Here is a 14991-nt window from a genome sequence, read left to right on the forward strand (position 1 = left end):
AATGTATTCATCTGGTTTGAAACTACTGCAAACATCATATATTTAATTAGTTTCTTCTATTTTCTCAGAAGATATATGAAGCTTTAAATTCAGTTGGAAAGTCAAGACTGACAGGTAAAGTAGTAACAAATGTACCTGGAAGAGTCATGATTTTTTTTTTTTTCAGAAAGAGCTACGTAACTGCCTTCTATAATTTGCATATTTATGTTATATGATGAAATATTGATACAACTAAACATTTTAAATAATTATTTTTTCAATAAATTCTGGTTTATATTTCATTTAATCATATGGTGTGACTAATTTTCTGATGTCAGTGAAAATTAAAATATTGTCCATTTGTGCCATATACAGAAATTCTGCTAGTCTGACTACAGTAACACAAGACTTCCCTGATCAACTATTAGATAAGAGATCAATACAAAAGTATTAATTTTTTAAAATATTTTATTTATTTATTTATTTATTTATTTATTTATTTATTTATTTATTTGAGAGCAAGAGAAAACACAAGCAGGGGGATGGGGAGGGACAAGCCAGGAGGGGCAGAGGGAAGGGCTGAAGCAGCAGGCTCCCCGATGAGCAGGAAGCCCAACTCGGGGCTTGATCCCAGGACCCCGAGATCATGATGGGAGCAGAAGGCAGACACTTAACTGACTGAGCCACCCAGGAGCCCCAGTACAAGAGTAACTTTGTATATACTTTGTAAAACTCAATACATAGTTCAAATTCATATATTATTAATTACTTCATTTAAAATCCTAGTTAGCACCCAGAAAGAGTTGCTTGTGAACAGATTCCCTCCAGAAAGCATTTCATTCACACTGGATGACACATTAAGGAAATTGTGGGAAGGGTTCATTTAGATACACTTTTATATGGTTAATTACACAGTTAATGAGGTTGAAACATGCAGAATCATTTTAAATTTTTTGAAAGTATATTTTCATGTAAATTCCAGAATTACTTTTGTGGGGTAGTGGTGATGATTGAAGTGTTTAACAGTTACTAACCATTTGGAAGGTATTAGTTCTAATCTGTAGCAGACAGTTACGGTATTAGAACACTATCATTGCAATCATCTTGTTACAAGCTAATGTACTATGTACCTCGTTAAAGAAATATTATAAAATGTGAGCATTCCTATTTATTCCAACATAACAAACAGTCAACTCTTAGTACCCAAAGTGTTCCTGAACTATTTGTATTTTTGAGTAATCTATAACTCAAAGAAACATCTTTAAGTTTTTCTAAAAGTTATTTCAGTTTAAAAAGTTAAATAATTGTTTTTGCTTAATTTCTTGCCAGCTAGGGAAATATAAAGAGATGTTTATTTAAAAGATACTTAATTATGGTGTGTCAATTAAACAAAGTTTGGAGAAGGAAGACACATGCTACGACCAAAATTTAATGCATATCCTAGAAGTATATAAATTCCTTCAACATTTCACAAAGCAGCTGATTTTTCTGTTTAAATCTTTAGTACACGAATCTTTAGCTTGAGAGAATACATTTGTATATTTTAAATTGTATTCTCATAAAAGTTCTTTAATCATGCCTTCAGTTGATAAACTGAATACCACTATGTCTTTAGAGAATTAATGTCAGCAAATAGAATCTGAGACCTCAAGCCAGGCATTCTAAAGTTTTGTCACAATGAGACTATGTCAACATAGTAGATAGAATTATAATGATTCCCTTGGGGCTAACAGTATGAATTAATTTTAAAATGGAAATTTGAAACATTTAGAACTGGAAAGATGGTTATTAGTGAACTAGTCCAAACTCTGCATTTTGAAAAAAAAAATATTTTAAAGGTAAGCACAGAGCTAAAGAAATTCTCATAAGATCAAAAAATTAGCTTAAGGATTGTTTTGTGAGTTTTGGTTAAATGCTCTTTAATTTTTTCATCCAAATGATTAGGCGATGAATTAGAAAAACCAACATTTAATGGGATCCTTAACATGCAAAAGTCATCACCCAGAGTAACCTAGGTCTGCATGGATTGTTCCAGTAGTTGATCAGTATGTGCAAAAGAAAGCCAGCATATCCTTGGACCGTAACTGCCCAACCTTCCTGCACGGCTTACCTTCTTTTTACCATGTCAAGCAACAACACATGGATACAGGAGAAAGTGACGGGAAAATTGAATATGGTTAAGTCCCTCTGTCATACAATCAGATACTTTCTAACCCATTCCCTTATTGTAGATCAATCTGACCTTATGCCATGTTGGGTTGAGATATTGTAAATTTATTCTTAAGATGTCAAACAATATATTTACAGTTGAAAACCTCTATGTATTCCTCTTGGAGGCATTTCCCCAGTGTCCCTTCTCTAGATATAATTATCATAGTGAATTTCGTGTTAATCATCCCCAACAGTATTTTTATCTTATATTTTTACCACAAACCTATTAGACATATATATTATTAGTGTCATAATGTTTAAATGGCATTTTGATTGCTATTTTTGATGGATCTATATTTTTTAGCTTTAAAGCTTACTGTTTAAGCTTTAGCTTTAAAGCTTACAGTTTGTTTTTTTTTTCAATGACAATGGCAATGCTACATTTCATTAGCTTATTCTGTAGCTACATATTTAAGGTATTTCTGATCTTGCCATTATAAACAAAACTGAAAAGAAAATATATATATGGTTAGGCATATGTTTAAGGCATATACATATATATACATATATATATGTTTAAGATATATACATATATATATGTTTAAGAGTTGAATATAGTATATAAACCAAGAAATGAAATTTCTGGGTTTTAAGGTATACAAATCTTAAAATTTACTGGATATCATGTTGCTCTCTAAAATGGTTGTACCAATTTATTCTCTTACCAAGAGATATGAAAATTCTTTGCCAACATTCAGTTTGTCATGTACTTAAATATTTCAGTCAGTTTGATGTATATAATCTTTGTTTTAACTTGCATTTTTATGATTACTAATAAAACTAAATAGCTTTTTACATGTCTGTTGACTATTTAGACTGCTTCTTTTATAAACCGATGATATCTTTATTTGCTTTTCATTCAGTTTTTTTCTCTTTTTCTTATGCATTTGTAGATGTTCTTATTCATTTGTAAATGTTCTTCATATCTTATTGTAAAAGTTCTTCATCTTTGTGGGGTAAACATATAGTTAATATGTATCATAATATGACATATATAGGTGGTATATGTAGGATATTGTGGGAGATACATTTATGATACATATGCGTGGGATATACACATATATATGGACGTATATCTTCGCTATCTCCTCCCAATGTATTTAAAGTACCCTTTGTTAAACAAGATATTTAAAACCTAAAGTACTTGTATTTGTTTTCTGATGTATGCCTTTAATATCTGTTTAAGAAAATTTCCTCACTCGGGGCCATTATTATATGTCTTAATATTTGTTTGTAAAAGTTGTGAAGATTTGTATTTTGTTCGCTGTTCTGTCTGAACCTTATTTTTGTGTATATTTATTAAATAGCTCTTCCTTTTCCATTGATACTTACGTCTACTTCTGAGACACATCTTTCCCATATATGCACATCTTTTCCATATATGCCTGTTTCAGAACTGTTACATTATTTTTCAAGCTAATACTTTTAGTAAGTGCTCTATCATGGGTTAGCAATAATGTCAATATTTTGCAAGAGTAATACCTCTCAATATATCCTTTATTGTCCTTTTTCAAAGCAATCTGTCTATTCATTGTTTTTCCCTATGACACTTAAAATGACCTTTCAAGTTTTAGGCAACAAGTATTTAGCCAATTTTGTAGTGATTCTTCCATTAGCAATTTTTTAAATGAATGTAACTTATTTTAAATGTCCAACGCATACAATTGCATCCAGTTTAACACATATATCTATCTGGGAACCCTTTACCATGATACAAACATTTTTACCAACCCAATTACATTGTGCCACTTTGTATTCCATCCCTACTTCTATCCTTTTTCCAGGCAATCACTGATCTCCTTCCTATCACTATATTAGTTTGCATTTTCTATAATTTTATATACATGGAATCATAGAGCATGCACTATATTTTTGCACAGCTTCTTTCATTCAGCATAACGATTTTGATACTCTGATATCAAAAATTTCATAATTTGATATTCATCCAAGTTATTGTGTGCAACAATAGTTTATTGCTTCTTATTTGAGCAGTATCTCATTGCATAGACGTACCACAGCATTTGTTGATGGATATTTGGATTGTTCTCAGCTAAGGCTACTATCCATAAATCTGCTCTGAATATTGATGTACAAGCCTTTATGTGAACATATGTTTCATTGTTTGGATAAATACCGAGGAGTGGAATGCCTGGACCATATGACAAGTGTTTGCTTAGCTTTCTACAAAATGGTCAGACTATTTTCTGAAGCAATTGTACAATTTTATATTCCTATTAGCAGTGTTTGCCAATATTTGGTGTGGCTGAAACTACTTTGTTATTTTCTCAGCTTAGTAAGATAAATTCAAATATAAATTTAAACACCAAACGTATGTGAGAAGTAAAAAGTTAGAAATTACCAGAGGATGCTTGTCTTTGTCTAATCAAAGCAAGGCCTTCCCTATTATCTTCCTATACAGGTATGTAGACTTATGTTTGTCCACCATTTCATTAACAGTATAGCAACTCAAAGGCCTCCATTTTAGATAAAGGCTGGTTTTCCGAACCCCTAACTTTCATGGACCCCATTTCTTATGCCTGCGTGGGTTACCAGGTTATTGAGGCAGGTGAATCAATCCCACTTCTCATCACCCATCCCAACTGATTCTCAATATCTCTTCCCACTTCCAATTTCCGTACTCTCTTCTGGAGTATGTTGCCCTCTTTGATTTTGCTTATGAAGAAATTGAAACTGACTCATTTATTAAAATTCATTTATACATACTTACTATTTTGGTTAGTTCTACAGCAAATCAAAACTCCTACCCAATTAACTAAATATGTTTTCCTTATTTGCTTTGGTGCAAGCCAAACAATCAGATTAAATTAGAAAAGCAAATAAAACCTTGGAGCACCACTATTCATCGTAGCCAAGAGGTAAAAAACAGCCTAAATGTCTATTGACAGATGAATAAATAAACAAAATGTCATTATATATAATATATATAACATTACATAAACATGTTATACACACACATATACATTATTCAGCCTTAAAAAGAAAGGGAATCCTGTTACATGCCACAATATGGATGAACTTTGAAGACATTATGCTAAGTGAAATAAGCCAGTTGCAAAAAGACAAATACTGTATGATTTCACTTGTATCAGGTATCTAAAGTAATCAAATCTATGTAAACAGAAAGTACAATGAAAGGTACTGGGGCTCAGGAAAAGCTAAAAGGGGAGGTGTTGTTTAATGGATACAATCCTTCAAATTTGTAAGATGAAAAATTCTAGAGTTTCATTTCAGAATAATGTGAATATATTTAATGATACTCAGCTATACACTTAAAAATGGTTAAGATTATAAATTCTATGTTATGTGCTCTTACCACAACAAAAATAAATAAAAGCTTTGGGTAGTTTTCCTTTATATCAATATGAAGAAATTGTCTTCCTATTTCTTCTGAAATAGAAGACTACTAATTTTTCCCACAAATATTGGTATCCATATTTAGGGAAGCTTTTGAGCAACCTCAACAACAATAGTTCCACTGTGATAGATTTCTGAATACTGAATAAGATCTAGAGAATTTTAAAAGATCTGGACTCACTGTAACCTCTACTCTCTGAAGTTCAGATGCCATTGCTCAAAGGGCAGATGAGTTTCCTACTTACCAGATGTCAGTTGAAGCATGGAATTTTTTTTTCTTTTTTAGCTTAAGGGCAACTCTTTCTATATTTTCTTTATCAGCAGTGAAGCCCAAAGAACCTGATTCTGTGAACTATAAAAGTTTCTCTTTATAGGATAATAATATATTTTCAGATTTGATTATCTTGAAATTTATCTCTAAAAGGTAGTTACCTTGGTTCACAATACTCCAGAAAAAAATATGAAAACAAACAAAAGTGAGAAAAAAGAAAACAAAAGTGGACTCTATTTTAAAGCATGAGTAATATAATAGTTTTATCAGAGATATATATGTAATATTAGGAGATGTATTTTATTTCAGGAATTGTATGTGCAATATCAAAATAGTTGTCCTTTTTATCCCATTGATTTTCTTCAGGCTGTCATTGTGAGGACAGTTATTTAACTTTTTGTTAACTTCTAATTAACAGAATGTAGATGTTTTCTGGAGAAGGAAAGGAAGAGCCCTTTAAAGCCATTTGGTATATTCAGTTACTCCTTTGAGTTACTTCACAGAGTACCTCTTTTGCATAGTGTCTTTTACAAATCTGAATTTGTATTTTTGAATTCCTATTAAAGTCCACCCAGCAGGATATAGTTTTAAGTTAAAACTTTAAGGAGAGGGATCCCTGGGTGGCGCAGCAGTTTGGCGCCTGCCTTTGGCCCAGGGCGCGATCCTGGAGACCCGGCATCGAATCCCATATCAGGCTCACGATGCATGGAGCCTGCTTCTCCCTCTGCCTGTGTCTCTGCCTCTCTCTCTCTCTCTCTGTGACTATCATAAGTAAATAAATAAAAATTAAAAAAAAAAAAAACTTTAAGGAGAGAGAAAGAATATTCTTGTCAGCAAAATTCTTTCCATAAACAACTTCTAGCTACCTGGTACAAAATGTTAGTATTTTCAGCCTGTATAGCTTTTCTGTCTGAGAACTTTGGAGAGTAGATTTAACTCTTTTCAGAAATGGTGAGATCAAAAAACAGAAATATAGTTTTCCTACCATCTCCCTTGGGCTTTCAGTTTACTTTCAAGATTGTTATTAATACTTAATACTTTAAAAGATCATTATACTAAAAGGTAATGCTCTTTGAGGTTTTAGAAGCCACATGGCAAAAAATTTAGAAAGTATAACATTTGCAATTGTGTCATAAAAATAGTAAAACAACATTATTTCCAATGCAAAATAAACTTTAAAAAACTTATATTCTTTATGGTAACTCAACAGTTGTTAATACAACTTTTAGATCTCCTCCTACTCCCCATGCATCTGGTTTTATGTGCATTCTAGGTGTTAGAGTGGGTTTAATTTTAACTTGGAGATTAATTTAATAGAATATCTTCTACATTCCCAGGTGGAATAATAGACTTAGAATTTAAGTTGACCTTATTTGGGATGCCTAGGTGGCTCAGTGGTTGAGCATCTGCTTTTGACTCCAGTCGTGATCCCAGGGTCCTGGGATCAAGTCCCACATCGGGTTCCCCGCTGGAGCCTGCTTCTCCCTCTGCCTGTGTCTCTGCCTCTTTTTCTGTGCCTCTCATGAATAAGTAAATAAATTCTTAAAAAAAAAAACAAAAACAAGTTGACCTTATATGACACTAAATAAACTGAACCACTGCAGATTGCTTCAGCATAAAATTAACCTCAGAATGACTCTCAAACTTTTCTTATATGGAGTACATGGGGGTAGCAGCATGAAGTAGGCTTGTGTTCCTTTGTTAGCATCTCTATAAATGTATCTTCACCATGGACAAGCCATTTATACTCACTCTTTTCTTGCCTATAGAATCGACACAAAAAGAATTATCCTACTATGTTAAGAATACTGCCAGACTCAAATAAGAATGTGAATAAAAGCAAGTTAAAAATCATAAAATTTTAGAAAATACAAACTACAATATTCAATGGCTTTATTATAATACAATGATGCATAGTCACACATTTTTAGAACTAGAATGGAATGGAATTTTCTAGTTCCAAGTTGCCTGATGTTTTTAGGTACAAAATATTCCATACAATTTCATGTGTTATCATGTATCCTAGGTATGAATGTCTGGTCAACTAAAATGCTTTATTCAACAGAGTGAATAATGAGACCTAGAGAAGTGAAGAAACTTAACTGAAGTTACCCAGAAATTTTGTGGCAAAGATGATTCTAGAGTGCATGCCTGCTAACTTGCACTCCAGTATACTATTTCCCTAGATGAGTTCTATTTACCTAGACTGACAATTGTGCCCCAAAGAGCCCTGTTCATTTCAGAGACACCTCAGTAGCAAACACAAATAGAGCTCTCCTAATCCTGACATTTCTTTTTTCCGTGTTTTCTACACTGGGCATCCAAATTTCCATATTTGTAAAGATTTTTATTTATTTATTCATGAGATACACAGAGAAAGAGAGGCAGAGACACAGGCAGAGGAGGAAGCAGGCTCCCTGTGGGGAACCCAATGTGGGACCCAATCCCCGACCCCAGGATCATGATCTAAGCTGAAGTTAGATGCTCAACCACTGAACCACACAGGCATGCCCCAATAGAGTGTTTATAAAAACACTGCAAAAGATCCTGTTAAGAAGATGAAAATATTGGTAATGGGCATAAGCAAATACTTGAAAAAACACATATAACAAAGGATTTGTATCCAGAATTTATAAAGGACTCTCAAAATTCAACTGTGAAGAGTGAACAGTCCAATTAGGAAATAGGTAAAGGACATAAGGAAACATTTCATTGAAGAAGATACATGGTTGGCTGGTGGAGGTGGGGGCATGAAAATATCTTAAACATCATTAGCCACTAGGGAAATGCAAATTGAGACCATGATGAAATATCTTAAAATATTTTAGGCAACTAAAATAGCAAAAAACTGATTATATAAAACCCTAGCAAATATGCAATAAAGCAATCTCTCATACTTTTCTAGTAGGAATGTAGAATGGTAGTCCTTCTGAAAAATGGTTTCACAGTTTCTTTGAAAAACTAAACAGTTATCATATGACTCAAGAATCATACAGCTGGGGGCACCTGGGAGGAACCATTGTTTGGGTGACCAACTCTTCATCTTGGTTCATATTGTGATCTCATGGTCATGGGATTGGCCCCACCTCAGGTTCCATGCTCGGCAGAGTCTGCTTGGGGCCCTCTCTACCTCTCCCTTTGCCCTTCTCCCACCAAGATAAATAAATAAATCTTAAAAAAAAAAAAAAAAAAGAGGGGCAGGCCGGTGGCTCAGTGGTTTAGCACTGCCTTCAGCCCAGGGCGTGATCCTGGAGACCCAGGATAGAGTCCCACATTGGGCTCCCCACATGGAGCCTGCTTCTCCTGCCTGTGTCTCTGCCTTTCTCTCTCTCTCTCTCTCTCTGGTCTCTCATGAATAAATAAATAGAATCTTTTAAAAAAGAATCATACTGCTAGGCATTTTCCCCAAATAAATGAAAAATTTTATACAAACAAAAACTTGTGTATGAATGTTCACAGCAACTTTATTTGCAATAGAAAAAATTGGAAACATCTAAGATATTCCCAATAGTTAAATGGTTAAACAAAACATGATATCTATATCACAGAATACTACTAAACAATAAAAAGCTAATGAACTATTTGTTTATTTGAAATTTATTATTTATTTGAGAAAGAGAGGGAACACATAGAAGGGGCAGAGGGAGAGGGAGAGAGACTCTCAAGCAGACTGCATGCTACACATGGAAGCTAACACCAGGCTTGATCTCATGACCCTGAGATCACATCTTGAGCTGAAACTAAGAGTTTGACACTTACCAACTGTGCCACCCAGATGCCCCAGGACTATTTAAATAAACAACAACTTGGAAAGATCTCAAAGGTATTATGCTGTATCAAAAATATGTCAAAAGGTAACATATGATTTCATTTATATAGCATTTATCAAATTAAATTATAGACATAGAAAGTATATTAATGGTTGCTGGGGATTAGAAGTAGTTGAGGGACAGAGACAGCTATCAAAATAAAGATAGTAGTAAAAGGTACTTGATTGCAATGGTGATTACACTACTATTCATATGTGATAAATCATATAGAACCTGGTATAAATAAAATGTGATTTCAGCTAGGTTTAAGAATAGAAAGTCAATATATGAAATCAATTTAATTTCTATATACCAGCAACAAAAAGTTGGGAATAAAATTAAGAAACAATACCATGTACAGTTACATTTAAGCACATGATGGGGCACCTGGGCACTTCAGTCAGTTAAGTGTTCAACTCTTGATTTCAGCTCAGGTCTTGATCTCAGGCTCATTAGTTCAAACCCCCTGATGGGCTCCATAATGGAGCCTGCTTAAAAAATAAATACTAATTAAAAAACATGATATATTCAGAAATACACTTAGCCTCTATGTCCAGGATCCTATACTAAAAATCCTCAACACTATAGAGAAATGTTAAAGAAGACCTAAGTAAATGAAGACCACCATCCTCATTGATTAGATCGGAAGACTAGCCATTAAGATGTCAGTTCCATACAACTTTGAGTATAAATTCAATATAATTCCTTCAAAAAAATCTCAGCAGGGTTTTTTTTGTAGAAATTGACAAGTTTATTATTCTAAAAATTATGGAAAAAACAAAGAACCTAAAATAGTCAAAACAATCTTGAAGAATATAACAAATTTAGAGAAACTATAATCTCGATTTTTAAAACTCACCATAAAGCCATTGTAATTAAAATTATGTAGTATTTGCCTTAAAATAGGCAAATAGATCAATAAAATGAAGAACATTTTCAAAAATGGTCTCACATACACATGACCAATTACATTTTTTGGCATATACGCCAACATAATTCAATGAGGAAAGGATAGACTTTTCAACATATGATGCTGGAACAACTGGATATTCATTCATTTAAAACAAAACCAACAACCAGCAAATGCCTTGACTTCTATCTTGTATATAAAAATTAATTTGAGATTGATTTTAGATATATAAAAAGAGGTGAAAAGATCTGAACATCAGCATTTGCAAAGATTTCAACATCATTAGTGACCAGAGAAACACTAATTAAAAATATAATGGGATATTATTTCACATCTATTATAATGGTTACAATAACAAAGATTGGTAATATTGATAAAGGGAAGATATTGAGCCACCAGAATTTGCATACATGGTTGTCCCACTTTATAGGGGAAAAAAAGTAGTTTATTTTAAAGCTTACAGGGAAAAAAATATAGCTTATTGTAAAGTTAAAAACATACTTCCCCTTTGAGCCATCAATTCCACTCCTAAATGAATAGAAAATATACATCCACAAAAATACTGTTTATAGTTACTAAAAATAACTATAAACACAGAAAGTTCAGTCATAATAACTAATAACAAACAATCAAATATACAGCAATGGGAAAATAAAGAGAATGATAATACATTGATGCAGTATAATAGTATCCAACTCAGCAATGAAAAGGAATGAACCACCGACACATACGAAAACTTGGAAAATCTCAAAAACATGATGTTGAATAAAGAAATCTAAGACCAAAAGAGTTCATACTTCATGGTTTAAATTCCATGAAGTTCAAAAACAACCAAAAGTCACATGTGAGAATAGCAGCTGACTTTGGAGTAGGGGGAAGAAACTATCTATCTGGAAAAGTCATGGGAAAACAAGCTGGGATAAAAGAGAGTCTACATCAAGCTCGTGATGACTGTATGGGTGTTTGCTTGAGCTTGCTTACTGAACACTTTAAATCTGGACATTTTGTTGTATGTAAATCAAACTAAAATCTTTTAAAAAGCAAAAAAAGTCATTTTTTTATAATCATCTATCATAAACTGTCAGCTGAATGTCTATTAAATAAACCTCTATTCACTAGTTTGATCAGTAACATTGTTTTGGGAATGCACTAAATTTCCATTTTGTAATTACTCTATCTTAAATGTAAAAAAAGAAAAAGATTCTCTGCATTCAAATGAATAATTTACATATACTCAAATTACTGAACATGACATGACACATTTGGTCGATGTTTTATTTCCTTTTCTTAACAGGCTCCACAAAACAGGCCAGATGGAGCAATCAGAACAGAGAAAGAACACTGAACCTGAAGTCAGACAACCTGAGTTTCCTTCCAGCTTCTGCATCTTATGATTCTATTTGGCAGAAGTTCCCAGCTGACTATCACTGCAGAGGTTTCCAAACACTAGAAAATACTATTATTTCAACACACAAAGCAGTGGTCTAATGCCCTCTGGGCATCTTGGTTGTCCACCTCAGGATAGTAAAGAAAATACTGGTATTTATAATAAAATGTGACTATTCCTGTTCCTCGGTCTCTTAAAGTGTTTTGAATTTGTGGTACCTTTGTTTTAATATGCAGGAATCACTTTTCTCTTTCATTTTTAAAGCTCTTATGAAATCAATCACATGTTTTGGTGCCACCTTTTAAGCAGCTGACATAAAGCCTAAGGGAGAGGGCAAAAGTGTAAATGCCATCCCTCTTTCCTCTGGCTCCCCGTCACACAGAAACAACTCCATAGCTTTTCACTGATAATTTCTTTTCAAACTCTGACATCTTGCAAAATTAATGATCATGTAGCTCTAAAAATGTAAGACTTCCACTACCTCTACATTTTAAATCTATTTGCTTTAATGTGTTCTCATATAAAAATGAAACAACTATATGTGCATAGGTATATACCTACATGCATGCACATATGCACAGTCACAGGCATAAACATATATCAATGAAATAATCACTTATTTTTACAGTCTCTCCTCCATTCAATATATAAATATTTTCAACTGTAGACAGTTTTCATGCGAAGCACTAGGAATGTGATTTTAAGCTGGTCTACATCTCTATAATAATATAGAACAAAGATTTATACCCATGCTTGATACTGTTCAAAATTCTTTGCCTTTTCTATAGTGGCTTAATCATTGTAATCCTATAAAAGAAACTATTATTCAGTTAAGATTCGGATACAAAGACAAAGAATAACCTATCCAATATCACATAGCTAGGAAAGAAAGCCTGAATTTCAGCCAAGGTGGTCTAGCTCCAGAGGAAGAGATGTGTAAGTACCAGACCATGCTTTCCTGCTCTTATATCTTCTCTCATACAGGAAAGACAGAGACTAGTTATAAGGGGGATAAAATAAGCAGATGTAGCCCAAATGTATTTTTTTCATACTGCCTATTTCACGTATTTCTTCTCCTATTATTTAAACAATTCGAAATTATTTTCTTTTTTTTTAACCAACCCCTGTATTAACAGTGGAAATAAGTTTAGGGAAGCTTTAGTTTAGTGCCATTTTTTTTCATCTAATACGTATCTGAAACCAGGTAAGAGAAGAAGTGAAATTGTAAAGAGATTGAACTGGTTTGAGAATGAGAAAATATAGCTTTAGAGCATAGAATACTTTAGGAAAACTAGGTTTGATATATTATACCATTGTTATCAACTGTTCACCAACTTTGTTCTAAAGGTCATATATCTATTGTTATATGACTTACAGGGCTTCCTGTGGGAGGAAAATACTCTGTATCGTGTTGACAAAGATTTGGCCATGTGACTTCATTGGGCAAATAGAATATGAGGGAAGTGTTGCGTGTCATACATGGCACAAGGTTAAAAGTTATTTCATAGTTCTGCAATTGCTCCTTTTATCTGCAATGAGAATGGTATACCCTAAATAAGGATTATTCCTTTAGTTTGTTTCAAATAACGAATAAGACCCTCCATGATGTTCAGTTCACATATAACACAAGAGTGAAAGAAATCCCTGTCATTATAAGCTAACTGAAGTTTAGATTATTTTGCTACCACAAAATAATCTCATAAAATCTAAAGGATACAATAGATTTATCTTTTCATATTCCTTACCTAAATTCTCTGAATAGAGATTCTTATTCAAAATCTTTCTGTTTCAAGTGATGGAAAAGCACCTGCAATAATTTGGCAAGAAAAGTCATGACTGCGTTAAGAGTAAGAGTAAAAACTGAGTGTTACAAACAAGTAATGCCAAGACCCTGAACATAACCCTAGACCATTCTCAAAATCTTGTCTCTGTCTTTCTGTACATGTCAAATTCTCTGTCTTTTTGGCAAGTGGGTGTGTGTGTCTGTGTGTGTGTGTGTGTGTGTGTGTGTGTAGTCTTTTACTATATACCAAATTTTTCTTCACAACTGAAGTTTCACCTTTCCTAACAAAATGCCACCAAGTAAAAACAACACAGAAAAAAAACATTTCCTTCTGTTCCTCAGTTTTGGTTCAAATGGTTCCAGGAAAGAAAACTGATGGTGTCATATTATATCTTGGATCACTCTAGAGACAATTAACTATTTCTAGTCATCGATCCTGTGTACAAACATGGCAGTTCCAACACGAACTACACAAGAACAATGAAAAGAAGCAAAATGAGAAGCATCCAAAAAAGAGGGATGCTGAGCAGATACTTAGATGTTGACTATAAAATCCTTACAGACCATCATGAAGATCCTACAAATCTGGAAAGAGGAAAGCAAGATAAAATATAAAGGAGAGATGAAGATGCCAAAATCCTGTTTAAAAATTTAATATTTAACCAACTTGCAACATTATTTCATTATTCAAACATAAGTGAATGGAATAAATGAAAAGTGTCAGTTATTGCAATATATCCTGAGAATATAAGCATATAAGATAAAGACCTTAAAACCTCATCCAGTATGCAGGAAAGCATCCACCAGGTGCTGGGATCTCTCAGCTAGACTCTAGGGCTCCCACGAAGGTGTTCTCATGTATATATATATTATTACATATATAATTATACAATTACATTTACACGAATTAATATACAAATTATATATAAATATAAAATAATATATAAAATAATAATATAAATATACATTATATATTATAATACATAAAATAATAGAAATCGTAGGTTGCTATGAGCATTCAATCACAGATCCCAAATGTCACCTAAAGCTTGCCAAAAGCAGTGGTAGCCTGAAAAATAAAGAAGGATTAAAAATATGAGGGAGGAATGACAACAGCAAGATAGTAGAATAGGAAGTTCTGGTTCTCATTCCTCCGCAAAAACACCAACATGAAAGCTCTGCACATATGAGAACACCTTCGTGGGAGCCCTAGAGTCTAGCTGAGAGATCCCAGCACCTGGTGGATGCACTGAAGAGGGCAAGGAA

General features: G+C 33.2%; 1 long non-coding RNA gene across 1 annotated transcript; it reads left to right on the forward strand.

The window, feature by feature from the left end:
* Nucleotides 1-1667: 1667 nt before the first annotated feature.
* LOC111098192 lies at nucleotides 1668-12126 on the forward strand. The gene is made up of 2 exons (XR_005367496.1): nucleotides 1668-1817; nucleotides 11850-12126. It is a non-coding gene; the product is annotated as an uncharacterized LOC111098192 (long non-coding RNA).
* The last annotated feature ends 2865 nt before the right edge of the window (nucleotides 12127-14991 follow it).

This window comes from Canis lupus, chromosome 12 (genome assembly GCF_011100685.1).
Source record: "Canis lupus familiaris isolate Mischka breed German Shepherd chromosome 12, alternate assembly UU_Cfam_GSD_1.0, whole genome shotgun sequence".
NCBI classification, from domain to species: Eukaryota; Metazoa; Chordata; class Mammalia; order Carnivora; family Canidae; genus Canis; species Canis lupus.